The sequence below is a fragment of the Podarcis cretensis genome, assembly GCF_951804945.1.
Source record: "Podarcis cretensis genome assembly, chromosome: 12".
NCBI lineage: Eukaryota > Metazoa > Chordata > Lepidosauria > Squamata > Lacertidae > Podarcis > Podarcis cretensis.
The window spans coordinates 48,078,249-48,105,354 of record NC_137181.1 but is presented as its reverse complement, the minus strand read 5'-3'; the positions used below and the strand labels follow the sequence as shown (position 1 = coordinate 48,105,354).

At 45.8% G+C, this 27,106-nt stretch overlaps 1 long non-coding RNA gene across 3 annotated transcripts; it reads right to left on the bottom strand.

Annotated features, from left to right (window-relative positions):
• Positions 1 to 8,157: 8,157 nt before the first annotated feature.
• Positions 8,158 to 19,169, bottom strand: LOC307199565. Of its 3 annotated transcripts, none has more exons than XR_013832064.1 (4): positions 18,822 to 19,169; positions 14,976 to 15,674; positions 11,448 to 11,980; positions 8,158 to 8,201 (listed from the first exon to the last, which is right to left on the bottom strand). It is a non-coding gene; the product is annotated as an uncharacterized lncRNA (long non-coding RNA). The 3 variants fall into 3 exon arrangements; XR_013832066.1 differs by lacking the exon at positions 8,158 to 8,201 and having other exon boundaries at positions 10,255 to 11,980; positions 14,976 to 15,032; positions 15,207 to 15,674; XR_013832065.1 differs by lacking the exon at positions 8,158 to 8,201 and having other exon boundaries at positions 10,255 to 11,980.
• Between the last annotated feature and the right edge of the window lie 7,937 nt (positions 19,170 to 27,106).

Below are 27,106 nucleotides of genomic sequence, written 5' to 3'. Positions count from 1 at the left end.
ATACCCTTTCATCCTCATCCTAAGTGAGTCTTATTTGATAACATCATTCTCTAATAGCTGATTGAGTTGGCCAGTCATGTGATCCTAGGAAAAGTCAGCAACATACCTCAAAGGAACAAATGAAATACACTTCTTTTCCAGACAACATCTTGGCTCCCTTCCCCAATCTCCTTCCTTTCCTCTTATGCAAGAGCCGGGGAATCTTTGGCTTGGGGCAACATCTGGACATAGCTGTCAACTTACAGATTTGAAAATAAGGGACCAGCAGCCTCAAAAATAAGGGATCAGCAGCCAAAATAAGGGATTTTCAGAGCACAGGTATGTTCAACTTCTGAGCCTCTCTGAGCCAAAGGCAGAAAGCCCAGCCAGCAGCCAAACGAAGCCTCAAGCGGTGGTTCCCACAGCGCAGCAACCCGGCAAAGGGGATGCAGCAAGGAAAACCACCATCACCTCTCCGCTGGGAAGCGCTGAGCAAAGGCGAGTCCCCAGGCAACGCGGCCGATTTGATCGGCACAAGGCATGCAAGCTCCACCCCCCAGTCGTTCTTAGACTCCTTATTGGGTGAGCAACGCAACCAAGAAACACAGCTGGAGCCTCCCTCCTCCTAGGCCGGCAGGGAGGGAGGGAGAGAGAGGAGCTGCTGCCTTTGAAACCCGGGAAATTTAAGGGACATCATCAATAAGGGACAGCAGCGGGACACGGCGCTGGGATAAGGGACTTTCCCGCCAAATAAGGGACGGTTGACAGCTATGCATCTAGAGGGCCAAAGGTCCCCCAGCCCTGCTGTATCTCATGATCCCAGCTCATTATCCTTGCACAAACTTGACCAGACCAAACTCTTAGGAGCAACAATCTCTTATGAGACTCTACCACCAGAACTACAACCATCAATGGCAGTGGGGCTGGTATATTTGCAGTTCCTTTGAAATGCCCCATTAATAGACTTGGGGGCTGGAAACCTCAGTTCTGAAAATATACCTGCCCTCTTCCCTTTCGGAAGCACCTTTACATCACACAGTCTCATTGGAACATCTTCAGTCAGTGAAGTAGAATGGGACAGGATAGGCACTTACAAATCACAGGGGACACTGAGCTACATAATCTAGTTTGGAGTATGGCAATGCATTCTTTGCGGGGCTGCCCTTGAGGTTGACTTGGAAGCTGCTGGTGGTGTAAAACTTGGTGGACTGAGTGCTCATTTGAGTATCATATTACACCTTGACTGAAAGAATGGCACTGACATCCAGTTAACTACAGGGCTAGGTTCAAGGTGCTGGTACCCAGGGCCAGTCCACCCATGAGGCAAAGTGAGGTGACTGCTTTGGGTGGCAGGATTCACAAGGGCAGCAGATCCCAATGTTGCTCTTCCTTCCCCTTCCCCCATGTCCCCTTCCCCCATGTTCTTCAGGGAGGGGGATGTAATTTTGGCGTCCGCCTCAGGTGCCAAATTGTCTTGGGCTGACCCTGTTGATACTGATAGCCCCATACAGTTTGGGGCCAGGATACCCAAAATATTGCCTTATCCCTGATATACCCAATTAATTGTAGCCTGCAGATACCATATTACCCACAGATTAGTTCCACACCATGCCAGAACCAAGCCTTTAGCATGGCAGCACCAATCAGGAGATTGGTGGTTTGAATCCCTGCAGCAGGGTGAGCTCCCGTTGTTCGGTCCCAGCTCCTGCCCACCTAGCAGTTCGAAAGCACGTGAAAGTACAAGTAGATAAATAGGTACCACTCCAGCGGGAAAGTAAATGGCATTTCTGTGCTCTGCTCTGATTCACCAGAAGTGGCTTAGTCATGCTGGCCACATGACCCGGAAGCTGTACGCCGGCTCCCTCGGCCAGTAAAGCGAGATGAGCACGCAACCCCAGAGTCATTCGCTACTGGACCTAACTGTCAGGGGTACCTTTACCTTTACTTTTTCCTTGTAAATGGATATTTTTATTTCAGTAGGTATCTGTACTAGATTTGAAACTGCTTTTATAAATTTGATTTTTTAATTGTTTCTATGTAGGTAATTGTTTTTTATGACTGTATTTATTCTGTTTTTTTACAGTTCTGAGAAATCAACCTGTTAGTGTGATGGCACCTAAACTTTGGAACTCCCTGCCGATTGATGTCAAGCAAGCGTCTTTTTGGTGCCTGCTTGAAACATTTTTGTTTAGGCATATGTGCCTGGACAAAGAGATGTTGACAGACATTACAGGCCTGCTCCTGGTTTTGACTCAAGACAGCTTTTTACGGTTTATGGATATCAATCATGGTCTGCAATGAAGGGCAAATAGCTTCATTTGAATGACCATACCATGAAAATCCTTTGAGTGAAATCTTTTGACTTTGAATAGGCTGCTTCAGATGCTGTTGCCCATTATTGTCCAGCGGGAAATCTTTCTTCGAGTTTAGCACATTATTCCAAGCCCAATAGCCCATATATGAAAACCATGTTTCACCACAATCTTTTTAGAGAATTCGCAACTCGTTTATGATGGTTTATTAGTGTTTCCTTTGAGGCATCTAACAACTGGTTTCCAGACTCCTCAGGGACCTAGCTGAGAAAGCAGGCATGGAAGTTAGCTAATGTAGCTCATATGGTTTAAATGGCTTGGATCTAGTGATGGGGGTGGAATTCTTCTTTGAGTCACGTTTTAATGTGAACCTACCCTGTTCACACTTCCTAAAACAATGCACGAACAAAAACAAAGCTATCCTTTGAAATCTGCACATCCTGCATTTTTTAAAAACACATCTTTAATAATAAAAGGCCTGATCCAGAAATCATTGCACACAGCATCAGGCTACAAGAAGGTCTCTTCCTTTTGCTGCTCTAATCCTCCCATTCAGGAGATATGACAAGAGAATTTCTGTTGTCCCACCTACATCCAAACAGGCAATTGTCCCCATCTGCTTGGCAGTGCACTTGTAACTCTGAATCAACAAACAGCGTGTGCAACTAAGCAGCAGGATGTGGGCTTCTTCCCCTACCCAATTGGGGTGAGTCATGCCTAGGAGGTTCATATCCAGTGTGACTCACATTGGTTTTATGGGACAATAGTGCTCGCCCCAATAAAGCCATAGGGTTGGCTCCAACTTACTTGGAGCAGAGCCACTTAAATTCATGGACCTGATTTAGTCATTAATTTCAATGGATCTACTGAGCATTTTTTAAAAACAACAACAAGACACTAATAACACCTTTATGCTGTTTAATGTGTGAGACCCCAAAGCAGTTTGCAAATAATAATAATAATAATAATAATAATAATAATAATAATAATTTATTTATACCCTGCCCCTCTGGCTGGGTGTCCCCTGCCATTCTGGGCAGCTCCCAACAGAATATTAAAAACACTCTAAAACATCAAACATTAAAAGCTTCCCTAAACACGGCTGCCTTCAGATGTCTTCTAAAAGTCAGATAGTTGTTTATTTCCTTGACATCTGATGGGAGGGTGTTCCACAGGGCGGGTGCCACCACCGAGAAGGCCCTCTGCCTGGTTCCCTGTAGCTTCACTTCTCTCAGGGAGGGAACTGCCAGAAGGCCCTCAGAGCTGGACCTCAGTGTCCAGGCTGAATGATGGGGGTGGAGATGCTTATTAAGGACACAATAAGATCATAAGAAATCTATGCAACAGCACTATAATCAAGAACACAAAGGAGTACATCAAGAATAATAATACCCACCAATAAAGCATTAAACAGGGCAGTGCAATGATTCTTATGAGCACAACTAATTTTGGACACCACCCATAATTCCAGCCAAGGTAACAACTTAAAGAGAAAGAAAAGAGAAAGAAAACTGCTTTATCCACTGGAGCCTACCTACAGCACCTAACCGTAATATAATTAAAGCCTTAAAAGCCCTTGTGAATTATTTCTCTGTTCCATTCCAGTTCCAAAGCATCTCATTGGAAACAACGTCTGCATTTTTATGAACAGCGAAAGTAACAAGTAAAAGCCTCCCAGAGAGCTCTTTATTTTTCCAGACCTCTTCCCCTACGAAGACTGTAATTATTTCCTCCTCTGCTGCTTGCATAGTAGTTAATTCTCATCCTCCCTCGCACTTGATATCTATCCCCCAAGCTTATTAAACACTCTAATAAATGATACTGAAATATTACTAAAACGACTGCAGCTCTATGCAAAAAAGCCAGTCTTACCTACGCAAAGCATAAACAATTTTTCCTTTCGTTTTAAAGGTCTTTGGTCTGTAATATTTGTGAGGCACTAAAAGTGGTGTGTATGTGTGTCGCAATCCTTGGTATGGTCACTTTATTATAAATAACATTTGTAATAGTTCCTTTCTTTTCATCTCAAATGTTATTTGTGTAGTCTTTCAGATATTAAGCCAGACTTAGTCCCAACAGCCCTTCAAATAGAGGCCTCTCCTCTGATTGTCATTCAAATAGAGGACTATCCTTGTAGATAGGGCCACCCTACTGCCAAACAAATAGGTTCACGTGAGAAAAGACAGCCCTACAGACAGCCCAGCCTCTTGTCATTTTGAACCACCATCTTCTCCTTGAACCTGCCCATCAGTTAAGATCCCCTAGTCCCAGGCCATGTACAGCTTAAAAGGCCAAAGACCGTTCCTTTAATTAAGCCTGAAAACAAACCAGCAGTATGTGAAGATTTTTGATTTATTCACAGCTGTCAGTCCCAGTTAACAATCAGACTACCTCATTTCGTACAGTTGCGGTATCTCGATGCTTTTCAAGCGAGGCTCCATGTGCAACATGCTACATTAGTCTTATCCTAGCTGTTCGTTACTGTAGCCAGGTGACTTAACTTCAAGATTATCAAAGTGGGTTGATTGGCAAGTGTGGCAAAACATGATCCTAAAGCAGTGATGGCCAAACTTGGCCCTCCAGCTGTTCTGGGACTATAACTCCCATCATCCCAAGCTAACAGGACCAGTGGTCAGGGATGATGGGAATTGTAGTCCCAAAACAGCTGGAGGGCTGAGTTTGGCCATCACTGTCCTAAAGCAATAAGAATAGGGTCCTGAAAATACGGAGAACAAGCTTTGCAATCATATGACTGTGTCATGTCTTGCTTACGAGTTTCCCCAAATGTGTGGCTGGTATTTGGGTGGGGACAGAATGCTGCAAGACTGTGTTTATGTTCTGGGACGTGGGTGGTGCTGTGGGTTAAACCACAGAGCCTAGGACTTGCCGATCAGAAGGTTGGTGGTTCGAATCCCCGCAATGGGGTGAGCTCCCGTTGCTCGGTCCCTGCTCCTGCCAATCTAGCAGTTCGAAAGCACATCAAAGTGCAAGTAGATAAATAGGTACCGCTCCGGCGGGAAGGTAAACGTCGTTTCCGTGCGCTGCTCTGGTTCTCCAGAAGCGGCTTAGCCATGCTGGCCACATGACCCAGAAGCTGTACGCCAGCTCCCTCGGCCAATAAAGTGAGATGAGCGCTGCAACCCCAGAGTCGGCCACGACTGGACCTAATGGTCAGGGGTCCCTTTACCTTTATATCTTGCATAATTGAAAATGGCCTCGCTTTCTTCTTTAAACAGTAGCAGCCAGAGTGTCTTTCATAATTTAGCCTCTTCACTCCTGCATCCCTAGTGGTCCCTTTACCTTTACCTATGTTTATGGTCACAGGAATAGCCAAGGGAAAGAGCTCCTGCAGTGCCATACCTCATCCCAGGACTGACCCAATACATTTTGGCACCTGAGGCAAACCACAAAATGGTGCCTCCACCCCGCATCCAGGAAAGAAGGCAGGAGTGAAGATCTACATTGGGAACAAGGATGGGAGGAGGCCAGCAGTGACTCCTATTCACCAAGAGGCCGCTGTCAAGATGGCATATGGTGGGGCAGCAACAGAGGTGGGCAAGGCATTCCTTGGCGGCTGGATCAGCTGCCCCGTGGATCCTGCCGCTTGAGGCAGTTGCCTGACTTTGCCTCATGGATGGGCCGGCCCTGTCCTGTCCTCTAGCTAAGGATCAGCCCTCACTTTCAGCTGAATGAAGCAAAACAAATGGATGGCTGGGGTAATTGCACCAATTCTGTTGTATTTGTGCCTGGGGTAAATAGAAAACCAATATGTTCATATTTTTAGGGGTGAGTGGGTGTCAATCCATCTCCCCCCTCTCTCCCAGTTTTGATGATTCCTTAGCAGAATTGCTTTATTAAAAGTATGGGCTCCCAAAGACAGGATGAATTAATGATAGATGTGTGGCAGATACAAAGACAGAGGCAGCTTAACTATTTTCATTTCTTTTGCTAAATAGTCCAAAGAAAGCATTTATTGCTGCCACTAGGTTTCAATAAATAATGCCACTAGTCGCGTGGCGGCATTGTAATATAAATCTGGAGAAACTCTCCAGAGATCATTACCCTGACAACAGGAAGATGGCAATTTGTGATATCACCATGATAAACATTATAAGAATGGTGATGTGCCCTCTCTGCTTTGCTTCTTGTTTTGGAACTTTTCCTTCCCCGCACCCAGACTGCCGCTTGTTTTCATTGTTGTGTCATTATAATTAGGACCCTGCAGATTTCTTTATAATTGCTAATTATAAATAGCTTTTGCAAGCTTAATTGATTCTGTTTACAAGGACTAACAGATTACCCAGGATTCCCCATCATTTGTCACAGCAACACATGGAGTGGGGAGAGGGGCTGTTGCTCTCAGGCCTTTTATGTAGGCTTCCCATGGACATCTCGCTGACCACTGTGGGAACTGGGTGTTGGGACTAGATGGGCTACTGACTTGATCCAGGAGCCAGACTCTTGTTACATTATTTTTATTTTCTATGGATTTGGAATGTCCTGGGTGCAATCCCCTTCTCCTAACTCCTAACATTGGCCCCAGTACATTTCCGAGCACAATTCAAAGTGCTGGTGTTGACCTTTAAAGCCCTAAACGGCCTTGGTCCAGTATACCTGAAGGAGCGTCTCCACCCCCATCGTTTTGCCTGGACGCTGAGGTCCAGCGCCGAGGGCCTTCTGGCGGTTCCCTCATTGCGAGAAGCAAAGCTACAGGGAACCAGGCAGAGGGCCTTCTCGGTAGTGGTGCCTGCCCTGTGGAACGCCCTCCCATCAGATGTCAAAGCGATAAATAACTACCTGACATTCAGAAGACATCTTAAGGCAGCCCTGTTCAGGGAAGTTTTTAATCTGTGATATTTTAGTGTATTTTTGGTTTCTATGGAAGCCGCCCAGAGTGGCTGGGGAAACCCAGCCAGATGGGCGGGGTACAAATAATAAATTATTATTATTATTATTATTATTCGTTTGTCTTGGCCTGACTGCACTTGCTGCCAATTTGTTTCCGGGCCCAATTCAGAGTGCTGGTTCTGACCTATAGAGCCCTAAACGGCTCAGGACTGCAATGCCTCTCTCACCATATGAACCAACCCAGACCTTGCAATCATCATCTGAAGCCCTTCTTCTTGTGCCTCCACCACAAGAGGTCCAGAGGGTGGCAACACGAGAACGGGCCTTCTCTGCAGTGGCTCCCTGTCTGTGGGATGCTCTCCTCATGGAGACTCGCCTGGCACCTTCATTACATACCTTTGGATGCAAAGCGAAAATGTTTCTCTTTAACCAGTGTTTGTCTGATTAACATTCTATGGCTTTTTAAATGTGCTAGTGGGGACGGGGTTATTACCGGTAATTTGTTTTTTTCATTTTATTGTGTGTTTTGTATTCTCATTTTGCATTTTTCTGTTGTGAACCTCCCTGTGATCTTCAGATGAAGGGTGCCACATAAATTTAATCACTAAATTAATAATAGGACTATAGGACGGGTCTAATTAAATGCAAAGTTGTGTGGGCGACAGGAGAAGGAAATGCTTCATCTCCTTCCCTGACCACAGAGAGCAGGAGGGTTCAATCCTGCAGGGTGCTGCTTTGCAAGCGCCTTCCCTGTGGGGCGAGCATCTTGCTGGGGACTGTAGCCTTCCCACCTGATCCCGCACCCACTGACAGCCCCAGTTCACACCAGAACTCCTAACTTGACCCAGACAATTCAGTACAGCCTGAAGCTCAAACCCTCTTGAATCAGCTTGCTTCAATCAAATCCAGTGCACAGCCTAATCTTTATCAAAATACATCATATATACTCACTTATAAATATAATTCTGATATAGTCTTTGGTCATATTAAGTCTCTCTATTTATGGTCCATGCTACTTTCACAGGTCAATCCCATCCAATTCTGCATCAATCTGTAATTTTTCTTTTAAAAAATGAATGGGAATTTGCTTTATTTTGAACATTTTCCCCCATGGAATACGCCTTAAAAAAATCATTTTCTCCCAAATTACGCATTTGTGCATGCGTATGAACCAAAAACATGGATTTTCATCAATGTTTTGGTACATTCTTTGAGCCAATACCTGAAGCTCAAAATCTGGATAAGTGCAAAGAAACCTGAAGGATAACTGTGTTCTGCCCTGTGTTATTAGTCTGGGGAGTGCAAATCAGATTCATTCGCTTAAAAAACAAACAAACACAAAACATATCACATGAATTCCTCCAACATTCCTAAGGTTTGAAGTGATGGAACAGGGCAATTGATTGGAAAGGCTGTTTTCTTTTTGTAGGCCTTCTGAACAAATATTCATGAGCAGTTTCTGATACAGTGGTACCTCGGGTTTAGTACTTAATTCGTTCCAGAGGTCCGTACTTAACCTGAAACTGTTCTTAACCTGAAGCACCACTTTAGCTAATGGGGCCTCCTGCTGCCGCCATGCCGCCGGAGCACGATTTCTGTTCTCATCCTGAAGCAAAGTTCTTAACCTGAAGCACTATTTCTGGGTTAGCGGAGTGTGTAACCTGAAGCGTATGTAACCTGAAGCGTATGTAACCCGAGGTACCACTGTACAATATACAAAGGAGTTTTTGAACACACTTGAGCCTGTCTCTATGTGTTTCTTGCTCCACAAGATTAACATCACGTGGAAGAGGAAGCCAAGATAAGCAAGGTCAACCTGACGCCTTTCTCACAATCCCTGTCAGCATCCACCAGTCGAAGGGTATGAGACCCAAAAATGGCGGAGTTCGGACACTGAATTTGAGTGTCCCTAGATCCATTAAAGAAAGATCCCTCCAGAGTTGGGGCCAAACCAAAATGGATCCATCTTGTCCCCTTCCCAGCCCACTCTGCTCTTTCCCCCTACTACGTTACCTAGACAGTACACCAAAAGGATGAATTCACTGTGTCCTGTATGGAGCCATGGGACTCTAAAATGTGAAGCCACAAGGACAGTCAGTGGAACTGTGGTATTCTGCAATATTCTAGAATAGGAGGCAATATTTTTAAACAGGGATGGGAGGCCTTGGTTGCCAGATTTTGTTGGACTACAGTGCCCATAATCCTTGACCACTGGACATGTCAATGAGCTACAGCTGATGGGAATTAGAGTCTAACAACATCTGGAGAGAAACAGGTTCTTATCTCTGGTTTAAAATATATTATCTCCCTTAAACTTGGAGCTATCTAGCAACTCTATGGCAGCACAATTAACTTAAAGAAGTACTTGCTAAAACAGAAAGGTCTAATAAATTTTCTTGAGCACCATGTCAAGGAGCTTGTGGTAGACGTATTAATATAGGAAGGACATTCTTAATTGATGGGACACTAAGCCAACTCTTACACATCCAGATGAAATGGAAACTTGCTGAAATACATACCTTGTGGAAATGCTAGCGTTTAGACAGTAATTCAAACCATCTTGTATCAGTTATGAAATGGGATATGGCATTGCAGTAAGACCTTGAACTCACTGTGCTGGTGTTTGGTTCACTCATGCGGTACAAATAACTGAGCAAGCTGTAAGCGTTAGCAGTCCTTTCCATTGTTCCTCAGCCACCCACATTCCACCCACAAAATGATGAGCAAGATTTTACAACATAACAGATGATGCCAAGTCAGGAAGGCCATAGCTATAGCTCCACTCACAGTATGAAGGTGTGCATTGGCAGAAATCCTGCTCACACTGCATAATGTGATTGCATCCTGCCACATTGGGGGTGGAACTACAACGAGGAAGGCGCAATATCGCAGCCTCAGCTTTCATTCTTGCTCTACCCCTCTTCCACCTCTAACACTTGAGACTAGATTTTGCCATTTCATTTATAGCAACCCTCCCCAATCTCAATTGCTGATCAGCTCACCACCACCACAAAATGAGTCTTCTACTCCATCAGTAACTTGAGAAGCAGATCTTTGTTTAGAAGGGCAGTTATCTCAGCAAGAAGCATTCCAGTGACTATGTGGGCATTTTCATATATGATGCTAAAAGATGAATTTCAACACTTAATTCATGTTTTTGTTGAATTGCTTATGAATGCAGTAAATCAGAGATGGAGAACCTGTGGCCCACCAGATCTGGCTCAACCAATATTCCCATCATCCCTGACCACTGACCATGCAGACTGGGGTTGATGGACATTGGAGTCCAACAGCAAGTTCTCTATCTCTGCTGTAAGCAAAGGTGAGAATCTGGAAAGATAAGACTGGATGTACATTGCAGCTTATCTGGGTTTTGCACCCCTTTTAGGGGCAAATCTAAAAACAAATCTAATTTAAGTCTCAAGAATATAACCATAGTTAATCTTTCATTTGATGGAGGTTTATTCATGACTATGGTCATGATTCAGACAGTGTAGATCAGGCAATTAAGGACTTTACATTTCCCCCAAATCATGTGTCAGATTTATTTTTGAAGGCCTGTAGGCTATCTCAGTTGGTAGAGCATGCTCTGCATGTAAAATGTCCCAGTTCCAACCCCCAGCTTCTCCATGCAGGGCTGGGAGGGGAGACACTTTCCTGAAACCCTGGAGAAGAGCTGGCAGTCTGTGTAAGCAGTACTATGCCAAGTACTAAGTACTAAGATGGACCAGTGGTTTGGCTCAGAATTAGGCAGCTTCTAACTGCACCATTTCTCAAGGTCAAAAGAAGGAAGTACTCTGTGACATACATACATACATACATACATACATACATACGCACCCCCTGATCTGAAATGTACCAGAACTCTGTGAAAATAACTACAGGAAAATTATAATTAAAAAAAACAAACCATGTTGCTTTTTTGTGGCAAGCCTGGCCCCAAAGCATTTGTTCAGGTAGTCAGGTAGTCTCTCTGCTGCTTCCCAACGCTGCCAGCTTCCTCTTGTTATGCAAATGTCGGAGGTTTCCGTCATTACAACTAATCAGCAGAGGCAATAACTTGTAGAGCCAAATGACGGCTTCTCTTTTTTTCCTTTTCAGTCCGCGAGCTCCTTATCTAAATAGTTAAGTCATACCAGCCCCAACAGTAGCATAAGAAAGCAATTATCTAGTTTAAAAAGTGAGCGGGGACAGGCAGCAAGGTTTATTACGTTCTTCTCCCTTAGGACTGAACAATTATTCCAGGGTTTTTTAAAATATGAAAAGGAAACTTCAGTCGAATGCGATTGAACGCATCATCAAGCCTACCTAGTGGCGGTGAAGGCAGCAAAGAAAGCATACTTCGCTGCCTCTGTTGCATCCTTGCATCCAGAAGAGCTTTTCCAGGTAGTGTGGGGCCTCTTACAGTCTGCCCCAAAGGAGATGGTAGAAGTGACGATGACCACTCCCCACATCAAACGGGGGGGGGGGGTGCCCTTTGCGCGGTTGCACACAGCCCCTGGGACCCTATGTGGCACCATTAGCACAGGCTTGGCTTCGCCTCCCCCCAGGTGGGATACCTGGAGGTCTCTGCCTACCTCAGCCAGTCGCCCAATCCCGCCTGGGGAGGTGTTGCCAAGGTAATCAGGCCAGGTAGGGGGAGGGACCACCCTGCCCACACAATAGGGGGAGGATCTTACCTGGGAATCGTCAGTTGGCTCCAGAGCTTCTCCCACCCTACCCACCCTCAGTTAAGATTTCTTTTGCAGGTTAACCTTTTCTCCACAGGTACACGGATGCTGCTATGTCAGGGTCGCTGTTGAAGGGCCGGAAAGGAATTCCCCTGTATTGGCAGGTTTCGCCTTTCCCGTAGCAAAACGTCACAACTTTGGCGGTATCAGGCCTTGGGCGGAACCCTTTAGTCTGTCTTCCCTAAATGGGGATGGGTGTGTAACAGTGACCCACACAACCCCTTCTCTTTGCGGCGGCGATACCAGGGTTCCCCGTTGAAGGGGTTGTTTTGAGGGGAGGCTTTGGCCGTATGCCTAGAGGTTGTCATTGCCCTGCGACGGCGGTGTAATGGGGGCAGGCTCTCTCTGCTTGAACATATGTTCTCCAGAGCCAGCCCATCCCCCCACACACTCTGGATAACCCTGATGTTACCCAGATCCGCGGCGGGGGACTGGGAAAGATAAACGCCCAATGCCTGAGCCAAGGTCTGCCCACATCTGAAACATAATAAAGTTGTGGCCAATTTTAATCCCATAGTACCTTGTCTTGAGTCGTTATTCCACACAGAGCTGCCCACGGGTTGGGGGACTCCGCCTGTCCATGCAATAGCTGGCTGTGACTTGTTTGCAAAGCACTTTGAGGACAAAATCACTGGCATCCACCAAGATCTTAACTCTACTATTCCAGCAGATGACTCTCAAGGGGTGTTGAGAGCAGTGTGTAGTCCAGGGGTCAGCAAGTCTTACTGGCCATGGGCTGGATCACTCCCACAGAGATCGTCCGTAGGCCGGACCGACGCAGCGTGACGCCGGAAATCGCGTCTGCGCATGTCCGCGGTGCCGGAAATTGCTTCTGCGCATGCCCAGACGCCAGTGCAGACGTGATTTTCGGCCTCTGGACATGCACAGAAGCGATTTCCAGTATCTGCGTATGCGCAGATGTGATTTCCGGCGCCGCTCGGCGAGTTCCTGTGGCATGCTGAGCCAGTTTAGTACAGCGCACGGGGGACTCACTGTGCGGGCAGCTCGGTTTGCAGGCGGCTCATGGTCCGGTAAAACAATCTTCTTGGGCCATATCCGGCCCATGGGCCATACATTGCCAACCCCTGGTGTAGTCCCTGACCCTCCCAAGTGTCCCCATTTTACAGGGACAGTCCCAGATTTACAGAAACTGTCCCAGTTTCTGATTTGATCCCAGAATGTCCCGCTTTCCCCTAGGATGTCCCTATTTTCATTGGATAAACGTCAGAGGGTATGGATACAGGTAGGTAGCCGTGTTGGTCTGCCGTAGTCAAAACAAAATAAAAAAATTCTTTCCAGTAGCACCTTAGAGACCAACTAAGTTTTTTTATTGGTATGAGCTTTCTTGTAAATGCACACTTCTTCGGATACACTGAAACAGAAGTCACCAGACCCTTATATAGAGGGTGTGGAGTTATTCAAACCCCAAGCCAAGGAGATAAGTAACTGTACAATCTTTAGAAGACGTCTGAAGGCAGCTCTGTTTAGGGACGTTTTTAATGTTTGATGTTTTATTGTATTTTTAATACTCTGTTGGAAGCTGCCCAGAGTGGCTGGGGCAACCCAGTCAGATGAGCAAGGTATAAATTATTATGAATATTATCCCCAGGCAACGTGGCCAGTGTTCAGGGATGCTGGGAGTTAGACTCCAAAGCAAATGGAGGGTACCTGTTTGGCGAAAGGCTTATATCAAGTAGGCAGCATGAAGAATGTACTTATAGCAGTGATATCTGTGACACGGGCAAATGTATTTCCAGCCTGTGTCACTTTTGCATGTTTTCACCCACAATTCCGTCCCTTTTCTATGTCACCCTGCAAATTTTTGAAAAGCATTTCTCTAATTTAAATAGCTTTTGTCAAGGGCAGATATTTTAACATCCCCAGAAAGATGGACATTGCGGATGTTCTTTGAATGTGCTGGACGCTGTAGAACATATTCTTTTCTACTGTCCATTGTACAACCAGCTACGCAAACACATACTATCCCCTTTTTTGAGTAGTCTAACACCATGGCAAAATGAAAATACCGTATTTTTCGCCCCATAGGACGCACCGGCCCATAGGACGCACCAAGTTTATTGGGGGGGGGGGGAAATAAAGAAAAAAAAATTATTTCCCCCCTAGGCACTTGTGGGGCTGGCAGCGGGGAGAAGAGCGCTTCTCCCTGCTGCTCATCTTCAGACCAGGTCCGGGGACAGCGGGAAGACGCGCTGCGCCTCCCCGCTGTCCCGGGAGCTTGCAGGGCTGGCGGTGGGGAGAAGCACGCGTCTCCCCGCCGTCAGCCTCCAAACCACATCGGGAGACAGCGGGATGGCGGCGTTCCGCCTCCCCGCTGTCCCCCGACCTTGTGGGGCTGGCGCTGGGGCTCTCCTGAAGCCTGGAGAGCGAGAGGGGTCGGTGCGCACCGACCCCTCTCACTGTCCAGGCTTCAGCGAAAGCCTGCATTCGCCCCATAGGACGCACACACATTTCCCCTTCATTTTTGGAAGGGAAAAAGTGCATCCTATAGGGCGAAAAATACGGTAATCAGATTCTATCTGATGTAACTGGGTGGCTGGGTTTTTGTCAATAGTATCCCTTAGAGTGGTGAATGGCACTGTTTAGCGGAAGAAATCCCAATGAAAATCCTTGTCATTATATATTTTGCATGGCTGTTTATCTGTATATATTTTACAATTTTATATATGGATGTTTTATGATGGCCTACATTTGTAATGCCTAATAAAGGTTTGGCGAAGTAAGTATTTCCAGCCTGTGTCACTTTTGCATTTTTATTGCATGTATATATTGTGCTTTTATATTTTGATTTTGTTCTGTGAACCGCCCTGAGACCTCTGGGTATAGGACGGCATATAAATTCAATCAATCAATCAATCAATCAAGAATTTTTACCCACAATCCCTTCCCTTTTCTATGTCACTCTGCAAATTTTTAAAAAAGTGTTCCTCTCACTATACAAATTTAAATAGGCATTTAAAAATATATTTAAATATGTTTTTCCCTTTTAAATTACTGAAAACTGTATCTAAACCAGTGGCCAAACTTTAACATCAAAAAACCAATTGTAATGTATGTCTGTCATAAGAAGGTGACAGAGCCTTGACACTTACCAATGGCTGAAGCAGAAAGAAGGTTTCAGCTATGCTCACCAGAGAATTTGAGTCTGCAGAGAGAAGATTTATTTATTTCCTAAAATCTATATACTGCTTGATTGTTTTACCGCATTATTTTACCCCAATAGACAATTCTGATTTCCCCCCACTTACTTTTTCTTTCTGTCACAAGTCTGCCCTTAACGTTAATTTCCCCTCAGGATCAAAGGTGTCATGTCCCCCACCTTTTCGTTGTTTCCTTATTCATAATCAAACGGGAGACCCGCACATTCAAATGCTGATAATAAATAGGGGATAAATTATTAACAGTAGCAAGCTTGAGGGAAACGAGATGAAAGCTGATGGATGTTTCTCTGAAAAGCAGCAAATGTAACTGGCCAGGCCTGTGAGAGAATTGTAGAAGACTAGCTTGTGTGAAGAATGTGCCTCGCAGAAGCAGGATGGGATATACACATATATTTTAATGGACAGGTAAAATTTAAATTACCAGTATGTTTGTTATTGTGAGGCCATTTGGAGGATTGGATCTCAGGTCTTTACTGTGAATGCCCTACCCTCCAACATTGCTCTGATGGGGACATTTTGGGATCAAATTTGGGGCGGCTTCTGTAAATCTGGGACCGTCCCTGGAAAATAGGGACACTTGGAGGGTCTGAAATGGCAGAAGGAGCAGTTTCCACAAAACCATTGGCCTTTCCATTCAATCTGTTATGTAGTGAAGTTTCACCCTGGGCCAGCAGGGGGATACTGTATATAATTTTCACTCAGGTCTGTAGATAGTTTTCACTCAGGTCCACGTCAGTTATTTTAGGCGGGAACTCTGGGCTGTTGTTGCTACAATGTTGACAGCCGGCTGCCTATAAAAGCAGGCCGGCTGAGCTGTTTGCAGTCAGTTCTATTCCAGCTTACAAAATAAAGAGCTACTTGGAGAAATCGCTGTGTCGTCTGCTATGTCAACCCACAACTTAACACTGGCGACGAGGATGGGATCGATGGACATCAGAGCACAGCCAGATGCGGCCAGCCTCTGAATTGAGCTGAATCACAGAGCGAAATCACAGAGCGAAATCACTGGACAGAACCAATTCAGAGCTGACTGTTCTGGCTAAGAGCACTGTGTTCCATCCATCGCCCTTCACACCGGCATCGGAATCATGGCTTCACTTGTGCCTCTACTGCCGTTTGCTCCAGCCTCTGAATCATGGGACTCCTACCTCGCTCGGTTCGACTGCTACCTCCAAGCCAACGAGCTGACAGCAGTATCAAAGGATCGGAAGCGGGGCCTATTCCTCAGCCTCTGTGGGCCTGAGGTGTTTGAGACGGCCCGAGCATTGGTTGTGCCTGAAGCAGTCCAGTCAACACCATGGGACACGATCCAAGAGAAGCTCCGCAACCACTACGCACCAAAGCCGTCCAAGATTGCTGCCCGCCATGCGTTCTACCACCGGAACCAGGCAGAGGGGGAGTCAATCAACAACTACACCACCGCCCTGCGACAGGCTGCAATGCACTGTGAGTTCCGAGACTTAGACGATGCCCTGATGGATCGAATCGTCTGCGGGGTCCGGGACATCCATCTGCAACGACGTCTCCTCGCCAAGCCAGACCTCACGCTACAGAAAGCCATTGAGGAGGCTGCGGCCTCCGAAGCTGCTGAACGCTCCGCCCAGGAGATCCGCAAGTCCAGCAACCCGCGTCTTGCTAGGGAGCCAGTTCCGGTGCATCATGAAGAGGCCAGCAGTGATGAGGCATCCTCCAGTGAAGACGATGACGTGCACCAGACAAAGCGGGAGCGCAGGAAGTTCCAACAGAAGTCCAAGGGCCAACCGGAATGTGCCGGCTGCGGAGGCAACCATTCCCGTGCCAAGTGTCAATTCAGAGACACCATCTGTAGGAAGTGTTCCAGAAGGGGCCACATCGCTAAGGTCTGCCGATCGGCTCCATCTGACACCCCCCCCTTCATCGACTCGCAAGTCCAAGTCTTCACTCCAGTCTGCCAAGGAAAGTTGTTTCGCTCTCACCAACTGCCGCTGCCCGTCTGGAACCACGATTGGCCAAACCGACTCGCCTACGCGACGCAAGCTGAACGTCACGGTGCTCATTGAAGGAGCTCCATGTGACATGGAGATCGACACCGGGTCTGCCCTGTCCATCGTGTCATGGAGCACCATCAAAAGACTGTACCCAGAGTGTCCAAAAGGCAACTCGACTCTCACCGCGTACACCTGAGAGACTACCAGGGAAACGACATTCCCGTGGTAGGCGTTGGCCGGTTCCGGATCGCCTTCAAGGATTTTTCGGGCCTGCTCCGGTTGGTGGTGGTCGAAGGTCAGCGGCCAAGCCTCCTAGGGCTAGACTGGTTTGATGCCATCGGCGTGGAAGTCACCGGCATCAACTGCATCTCTAACGCAGAGACTGAGGGTCTGGTCAAAGACTTTGCCGAGGTTTTTGACGGCACCTTGGGGCAATATACAGGTACGCCCATCTCCTTTAGCCTTGATCCACAAGTCGCCCCCATCAAGCTAAAGCCACGCCGGGTTCCCTTTGCTCTCAAGGCTAAGGTGGACGAACAACTGGACAAACTGATCGCCCAAGGAGTTTTGGAGCCGGTTGACCACGCCAAGTGGGAAACCCCCATCGTCACGCCTGTCAAGCCAGATGGGTCGGTGAGAATCTGTGCTGACTACAAGTGCACGATGAACAAGGCACTTCAGCAGCACGCTTATCCGGTTCCTGTTGTCCAACACCTGCTGCATTCCCTGGGTGAGGGTAAGGTCTTTGCTAAGCTGGACCTTGCCCAAGCCTATCAACACATCACCCCTCATGCGGCCACAGGGAGGAGTCCTGCTGAACTGCTTATGGGCCGCCGCCTCAGGTCACCGCTCGACCGGCTACACCCGGACTTTGCCGTGGCTGAACCCCCAGGCTGTGCCAACGTGCCACGGTCATTTGTCCCAGGAAACCAGGTCTTTGCCCGGAACTATGTGGGGGACATTCCTTGGGTGCCAGCCACAGTAGTGGGAGTCACTGGACCTCGCTCGTACCAGGTGGCACTCGAAGACGGACGCTTGTGGCGACGGCACATAGACCAGCTTAGGCGCAGGGTTGGGGACTTGGACACTACCGAGGTGCCCCCAACTGCGCTTGCGGCTCCAGAAGAGACACGTACAGATGGCGAGGCCCCACCTACACCTCCCTCGCAAACTGCCAGCGTGGAGCCGAACCAAGCCGCTTCAGAGGGTCTGCCAGACTTACCACAGACTCAGACCACTCCACTTGCGGAGGCTCCACCCACAGCAGCGGATCCAGGGGAGTTGGTTCCAACGCCACCTAGGGTCGCACCACAGCCTCAGCAAGAACTGTGTGGCCCTCCGGACTTGGCTACCAGTCCCCGGCGGTCTGGCAGAGTTCCCAAGCGCCCAACATATTTAAAGGACTATGTTGTTGGACATGTATCACTGTTGGTCTAAGTATGGGAAATGTAACCGATATGCTTTTGTGCCTAATTGAACCATTACGCGTAGTGCTGTATATAAGGAAACCATTACGATTGTAACTAACGCCTTATCTCGGTGGGGAGCGGTGTTATGTAGTGAAGTTTCACCCTGGGCCAGCAGGGGGATACTGTATATAGTTTTCACTCAGGTCTGTAGATAGTTTTCACTCAGGTCCACGTCAGTTATTTTAGGCGGGAACTCTGGGCTGTTGTTGCTACAATGTTGACAGCCGGCTGCCTATAAAAGCAGGCCAGCTGAGCTGTTTGCAGTCAGTTCTATTCCAGCTTACAAAATAAAGAGCTACTTGGAGAAATCGCTGTGTCGTCTGCTATGTCAACCCACAACTTAACACAATCTGAAGCCTGAGCCAAGGTGGAAGGGAGAAAGCTTAGCTTTCAAACACAAGCTCAGGCTATGACACAAAAATAAATCTCTGCATAATGACAGCGTCTAATGGAAGAGGTTCCCAGCGCTGTTAATGAGAGCTCGGAGATAGGAGCGAAGCTATAAATATTTTAAAATAATTAAAATATATTGCCATTGCTGGGCCCTGAGGAAGCGTGGGGCTACTGAACTGTCAGCTGTGGTGTTGAGGGAAATTGTTTTCTGAAGAAATGAATAAATGGAAGCACTTAAGTAATAAGATTTTGTATTTGCCAATCCTCCCGCCAAGAGAGCAAGTGGGGGGGAAACAAAATCTTTGAAATGATGAAAGGACCATAGGCCATGCAGCTAGCATCAACACTAAGCTCTCTTTGTGGCTGTGCAGAGCCATAACATTTTTTTTTATCTAATAACAAGAACACCCAGGGCTTGTTTTCAGCTGGAACTCTCCGGAACTCAGTTCTGGCACCTCTCTCTTTTTTTTTTTTATTAATTTTTTAGGAAAATTTTCTTTTACAAATTTAAATAACACATTTCATATCCACTATAATACAAAATTCTTTTGGACTTCCCCCCGCTCCCTCCACAATCCTCATAATTTTAAATTTATTTCACATTTCCTTTATATTTGTATTGCCAGTTAATTAATCTTTACAGCTCTTATCCCTCTTACAATACCCTTTCTCGTCACAAAGCCTCTTTAAATCCAACTAGCGTTGTCTGTTCATCACAAATATTTTCCAGATAAATCGTAAACTTTCTCCAGTCCTGTGTGAACTTGTGATCTTTCTGATATCTAATTTTTCCTGTCAGTTTATCTAATTCAGCAAAGTCCATCAGTTTCCGTCTCCATTCTTCCAATGTTGGTAATTCTTCTTGTTTCCATTTTTGAGCCATTAAAATTCTTGCCGCAGTCACTGCATATTGAAAAAGTTTATAATCACTTCTATTAATTTCTCTTCCTGTAATTCCTAACAGAAAGGCTTCTGGTTTCTTCACAAACGTATATTTAAACATCTTTTTCAACTCATTATATATCATTTCCCAGAAGCCTTTTACTTTCTTACACTCCCACCACATATGATAAAATGACCCTTCCCTTTCCTTACATTTCCAACATTTGTTACATGTCTTATACATTTTTGCTAATTTAACGGGAGTGATATACCAGTTCTGGCACCTCTCAGGGGGGCGCCATTGCCATTCCAAGAAGTGTTCATGGTGAATCCCTGCACCACTTTTCCTAGTATAATAGCACTAAGAGCACCTTTTTTTCACTGTGCCAGTGTCTTGGCCCTAGATAAAGGGCTCTAACTCCCAGGCTGGTTTCTGCCAAAGTCTTTAATGCATAATTCAAAGGGATACAGAGGCAATACGCAGGTTACAAGGTGGAACAGATACATAAGAGGTATAGACACATGGCTAAGTGTAACATGGCTAGTCCACAGCACTGTCCTCTGTGGACAGTCAGATGCCCATGGGAAGCTCGCATGAAGATCTGGAGCCCAACAACACTCTCCCTACCTGTGGTCCCAGGAACAGGTATTCAGAGACATGCTTTCTCCAAAATTGTAAGTAGGGCTCATTCCACGCCAAATCACCTGATGCCATGTGCTCTCACAACTCAGATTTTCTTCAATAATAATAATAATAATAATAATTATGTGTAGATACCTATGAGATAATTTGTTTAGATTTTTGGGTCCGAAATTGGGCGCAGGAGAAATTTTTAAAAATTTCAATTTTCACACCATTTAGGCTAATGCAATTTCTGCACCAGTTTTTTTTTTTGGGGGGGGGGACACACACACCTCCTGATTCACTTTTTTTTCAACCAATTGGGCTTATTTTGGTATCAAAATAAACAGACCAAAAAACCTTAAAAAATTAATTTGAGGTTATCTCATAGGTATGTAAAGGTAAAGGACCCACAGATGGTTAAGTCCAGTCAAAGGCAACTATGGGGTTGTGGCGCTCATCTTGCTTTACTGGCCAAGGGAGCTGACATTAGTCTGCAGACAGCTTCCGGGTCATGTGGCCAGCATGACTAAGCTGCTTCTGGCGAAACCAGAGCAGTGCACGGAAACACCGTTTACCTTCACACCAGAGTGGTACCTATTTATGTACTTGCACTTTGACATGCTTTCAAACTTCTAGGTTGGCAGGAGCTGGGACCGAGCAACAGGAGCTCACCCCGTTGCAGGGATTCGAACTGCCAACCTTCTGATCGGCAAGCCCAAGAGGCTCAGTGGGTTTAGACCACAGCGTGCCCCCCCCAAAAAAAAATTAAACAAAATCTGATATTTGAGAGCGCCGTCAAGTGTTAAAATCAGGTGATCTGGTGTGGAATGACTCTTAGAGCATAGTAGCAACTGATAGTCTTATCTCCATGAATATGTCCAATGTTTTAAGGCTATCCTAGTTTTGGGGCGGCACAAAGACATTAAATAGGGTATTTGAGGGTCGAGGAGGAGCATTAGAAAGTCTGCAAAACCCATGTATCTCAAGGCCTGCTCCTTGGGTCTCTCTGCTGCATCAGCTCTGGATTGGGGCAGCAAAATAAAAGAAGAAATGCAGCCCAAGCCTTTGCCCTGATAAAGCATTGTATATATTTTACTCCCTGGTTCCGCAGCCCCATTTAGGTTTGCTCTGTTTGGCTGCCAGTTCTTCTTTTATGCTGCTACGTTTGGATATTTTATTGATTCTGTGTTCCTTTCAGCTGATGGTTTGTAAGTCACCTTGGGGGGAACAGAACATGGGATACAAGTATTTCAGAAGCTCAACTAAAAATCTATCTTTCTTTCTTTCTTTCTTTCTTTCTTTCTTTCTTTCTTTCTTTCTTAAAAAAGATATTGTAAAATGGAAAATGTGCCAGAGGTAAGCCTGCATAGCAGAAGAAAAAGCACAGCCTCCATTTACTCCTCTATCCTGCTTGGTGATAAACGTTTCATGAACACCTCTAACAACCAAGGCAAGCTTTACTGTTCTCTTGCCAGTACCCATGCTGAGTGAAATCCATAACCCACAGGCACATTCACAGGTTTGTGTGTTAAAAAAAAAAGAATTGCGAGAAAGAAAGAACCTCTGGAAGTTAGGATAGATGCCCTATTGATAGGTTTGTGCAAACCTGACCATTTCTTAACCTGTTGTCCTGTAGGCACACACACAAAAAAGCAATCTATTGTAGTGCTGCGCTATTAAATTCTGAGGGCAGATTAGAGTCAGCTGCTACTTGTGAACAATCCATAAATTGTAGAAGAACATTGCAAATTAGTTGCTTTCTGTTCTTTGCCATAACACTGAATCTAGTGAGGCATTGATTCATTATAGCTAGTAGCCAATGATATCCTTTAGTTTTTCATTGAGGTGAAATTTACAATAGTACACTTATTAGTGGAGAGTCTAAAAGCACCATACTTTTCTGACATGGGGAAGCACTTCTGTGCAGGAAAAGGCATGAAATTAATGTGGAAGAGGCCCCATGCGGCAATCGCACATGCATGTACGGCATTAACATCATGTTCGTTGGTGACATTTCATCAAGGGAGGGCTGCCAGTCTCATTTGCCATTGGTGTCTAGGAGTAGGGTGAAAACTTATTATTAGGAAGATTATTAAAATTTGAGGGGTTTGAAGCTTCCTCTGTTAGCCAGGATCTTGTATTCCCCCAACCCCCTTTGCTTCTCTGAGCTTCTCTACTAAGGTGTTCCTTGAAATAATTTGAGCCTGGTCCAGAAGCTGAGGTAACAGACTATGGCCAGCACGTAACGCCTATGCTTAAAAGCTTGCATGGGTTGACTATTTGCTGCCAGGCCAAGTTCAAGGGCTTTGCATCAATTTGCAAAGCCCTTAACAACTTGGGTTCAGAATACCTTAAGGACTGTTTGATTCCTTATATTTCTGCCTGATCATTAGGGAAGGGGGAGAAATGAATGAGAAACTAGCTAGCCTGCACTCCAAGAACCAATACATGCACCAAAACAGAGCTAGCTTTCAAAACTCATACTTCTCTGAATTTTTGATGCGGTTTCCCAATGAAAACAATATGTACAAAAAGCAAATGTTCATGAAAATAACATACCCAAAATACTTCACATTAGGAGAAATTACTTGCAAAAATGGTGTGCAATAGTCAAAAACTCATACCAAAACAATGTGAGGTATGCACACAAATGCTGAAGAAATTTCATGAGTATTTTTTTTAAAAAAGAAATTCGCAAATTGCAGAAGAAATTTGGAGAACCGAATTTACGATGGAAAAAAAATTAGACTGTTGCAGAATATCCCCACAAACAAACAAAAAACCAAAACCAAAGGAGTGAGAGTAGCTCAGTCAGTAAAGCATGAGACTCTTAATTTCAGGGTTGTGGGTTTGAGCCCCACAATGGGCAAAATACACCTGTGTTGCAGGGAGTTTGAACGAGATGACTCTCATGTCCCTTCCAGCTCTATGATTCTATGAAAACAAAACAAAAACACCAGCCTGGAGAGGCCCAAAATGAAGTTTGATAACAGATCTGTATCGCTGAACTTTAGAAGACAAGGCTTTCTCTTTGAATAAGTATAATCTTTGCCTGAAAGCACTTATGCAAGTAGATTTCCCCCTCCCTATATTTAACATTCATACCTAGCTGTAATGTTTCTTTGCATTCCTCCCCTTACATGAGGAAGAGTGAGAGTTCCCCGAGGGCCCTAGGTAAATGGAATAAAATTGTGTGAAGTTGTGTTGTTTTTTTAAAGGGGGTGAATGTTGTTCAACACATTTCCAGTCTTATTTCTGCATTATAAATACACTCTGCCATGCGTTGATTGTAGGCATATTAACACCAGAATGCAGAGAGCTGCTTGGAGGAGATTGGCCTTGTCTTGGGGGTAGAGCATCTGCTTTGCAGAAGGATCCGGGTTCAATTCCTGGCATCTCCAGGTAGGGCTAGGGATGCCCCTGTCTGATACCCTGGAGAGCTGCTGCCAATCAGTGTAGACAATACTGAGCTAGATAGCAGTCTGACTTGGTAGCTTCTCGTGTTCCTATTGACTGGAGGTCATAGCTGTCAAGCGTCCCTTATTTGGAGGGACAGTCCCTTATCCCAGTGCCGTGTCCCGCTGCTGTCCCTTATTGATGGATGTCCCTTAAATTTCCCGGGTTTCAAAGGAAGCAGCTCCTCTCCCTCCCTCCCTGCCGGCCAGGGAGGAGGGAGGCTCCAACTGTGTTGCTTGGCTGCCCAGCCCGCCCCCCCTCCGGCCTCCTCTCACCAGCCTCGACCCCCGGGAACCCCTCCCCACTGGGACTGGTGGGAGCCTCGGGCCCTTCCGTCGCCATTCTCCTCGCGGCCGCTGAACTGAGCTTCTCTGCCTGGGGCCTCCCCTCTGCCCGCCGCTGCTCCCGCTAGGCCATACTGCAGCTGTGCCGCTGAAGGACCCAAATGAGATGGGCAGCCTGGCATGGTCTATGAATTGATGAGGAGCCTTGAGAGGAGAGCGAGGGCAACCATAGAGAAAGCAGTTCAGAGAGAGGAGGGAGAGGAGGAGGCGGAGGCGCGGGCAGGTATTCCAAGGGCTACAAGGGAAGGACCGCAAGCGCTTCTCCCATAGATTTGTAGTGGTAGACTAGCATAGATGGTCTGATCTGCGGGTTTACTTCGGGCGCTATTCCCCCCCTCCTCCAACCCCACCTGATGGAATTGAGAGCTGCAGATGGAGCACGAGAGAAAAGATACAGAACTGCAGCAGCATCTTCGTAGCTTGGACTTCGTTTTGCACGAAAAGTGGTTGCTGCTTGTAGTTATTTAATTGCAGTGTTTCATCGGCTGGTGTCTTGAGCAGCAACCTCTGGAAACGAAGGGCTAAAAACCGGCACTGCTCTCCAAAATTATCTGGTCCCTTTTAACTGGTTGGCTAAAATCCCTTATTTTGGCTGCTGGTCCCTTATTTTCAAGGCTGCTGGCCCCTTATTTTCAAATCTGTAAGTTGACAGCTATGCTGGAGGTAGTCCTCTGTGCTTTAAAAGGAGATCCCTATCGCTACGCTTGTCCAGGAAATGGTGTAAAACGGAATTGGGATGGGGAGGGAAGAATGAGGTAAATTCCTCTCACTTAAAGGGGAAAGAGAAGCTTGTCTCTTCTAGTCAAACAAAGGCTCCTTAAAACTTGCCCATGGCTTATAACCACTTTCATATCACGTTCTATTTGTTGCTTCGTGGTGAAAGAACAAATCTGCAATGGCAGAAGCACAAGCAACAGATTCTGTTATGGATTAATATTTAGGTAGCAATGTTACCAAGCACAGTGAATCTGAAGATCACAGTGCTTGTTATTTTGCCCCTTTTATTTCTTAGTCTTGTAATTGAGCCCACCGTAGAAATAATTCTTAGAGTAAAGGAGTTGTCTGTCCGCACCAGAGCATTTTGCATCTTCCAAGAGCTCTCAACTACACATACCGATTTTATTCACTAATGGCTTACTAAATAGTATTGTGCCACTTTTGGGGAGGTTTTTTTTGGGGGGGGGTTAATACCCTTTTGGATCTCATAGGGCCATGGAAGCTCTTACAACCATACATAAGAAACATGCATAAAAGTTACGGCAATCTCCTTTCTCAGGGCCAAGGTAGACCACAGTTCTCTCCTTGCTTACTGCTGGCGGGGTAAGCCGTACCGAATTTTGTGGGGCTTACTTCTGAGCAGACACATAAAGGATTGCATTGCAAATGATATTGATGGTTAACAAGCCAAAGCATTTAGCCACAAAAGTATTTTCAGACTCCACTGATATGTGTGTGTGTGTGTGTGTGTGTGTGTGTGTGTAACATACATTCATTGTCATCTTGGGCAGGTGTAAATAAAACCAGAGGTTCGATCTCTCTCTCTCTTGTCCTCCTGCTTTCGGTCCAGCCCCCCGTATTAATTTGACTCTTTCAGTTCTCAATTATAATCCTACAAGTTATATTGAAGGGCTTAGCAACTACAGTAGTTTCTCTGCTGGATTCACATGATAAGATCGCAGGTAACTGGAGAAAGAGCCTGCAATTCATAATGACGTGCTAAAGCAAGAGAAAAATGAGGAGCACATTTTTTCATGTTCAAAGTGAACTCAGGCTTGAAAAAATCCAAAGCAAGCAGCTGTTTCCCCATCTAAGTTTCATACCTTATTCAACTCCAACACCTGTTTTAAAAAATTAGGCATATGGATGTGTCTGCCCCATAAGTAAAAAAATAATCCTCCAGATACACATCTATATAATGCATCCGGTTTTGTCGCGTTCCCAGTGATCTTGCTCCAAAATAATTATCTTAAGGAGAATAGCATGATTTGGTCTGTTTATTTCCCCAGGAGTTAGCAATTTCTGGAATAATAAGCACTCTTGGTTCACTTTCTGAAATAGACCCCATTTAACTTGGAGATTTTAAGAAACTTTTCTCGTGAACAACCAGATGCGTTGCAAACAGAAACAGTCACAAGGCAATGGTGGAAATACATTAGGGAATGATACAGATACAATTAGCCCCCACCCCATGGTGTTCTTGGTAGGGATGGCAGATCGTCACATCCTGTTGCTCCCAGGCATATTTGCAGCACCTTTTTCAATCCATGTGTCACTCACCACACTTTCTAGCCACTCCGAGCGATGCTTTCTTGTTTATAAAACAGGGGAAATGTTTTAAAAGAAGCAGTCAAGTCACCTTGTAGAACTGTAAATTCACTTTTTAAAAACAGTAATTGCATGAGGATTTGATTAAAAACAACAACAACTGTACATTAATGTGCAAACGGGATGGAATGGGCTTAAAAATAGAAGGAATCCAAATGCGCTTGAATCCAATTTAGACTGATCTATCCATCCTTACATTAGCTCCCTGCAGCAGGGGGGTGACAACTGTGTTGTCTCCTTCAGACTCTGATGGTTTTGCTCTTCAAAACACTCCCGAGAGGATTTTCCGTAGCTAGAAAACATCTTTCAGCAAAGACCATGCACATCCCCTGGACATTCTGGGCAATGGGCAGAACAATCCCACCAGTGAGTCAGTCAAGGGTTGTGACCGTTGGCAGAGAACCCAAGACATCTGGTGCCCTGCTGGTCTTACAGGGGCAGAGGGGAGGGAAGAGGAGCATTCGCTTTTTGCTTTTCCAGAGCCAGGTGGTTTTATTTCGGGTGTGTGTGGGGGTTAATTTATATCACACACATGCCAGTTCCAGGGCTGGTGTTTTCCCCTTTGTTTCAGGAGCGTGTCAGGAGAATGGGAAACAG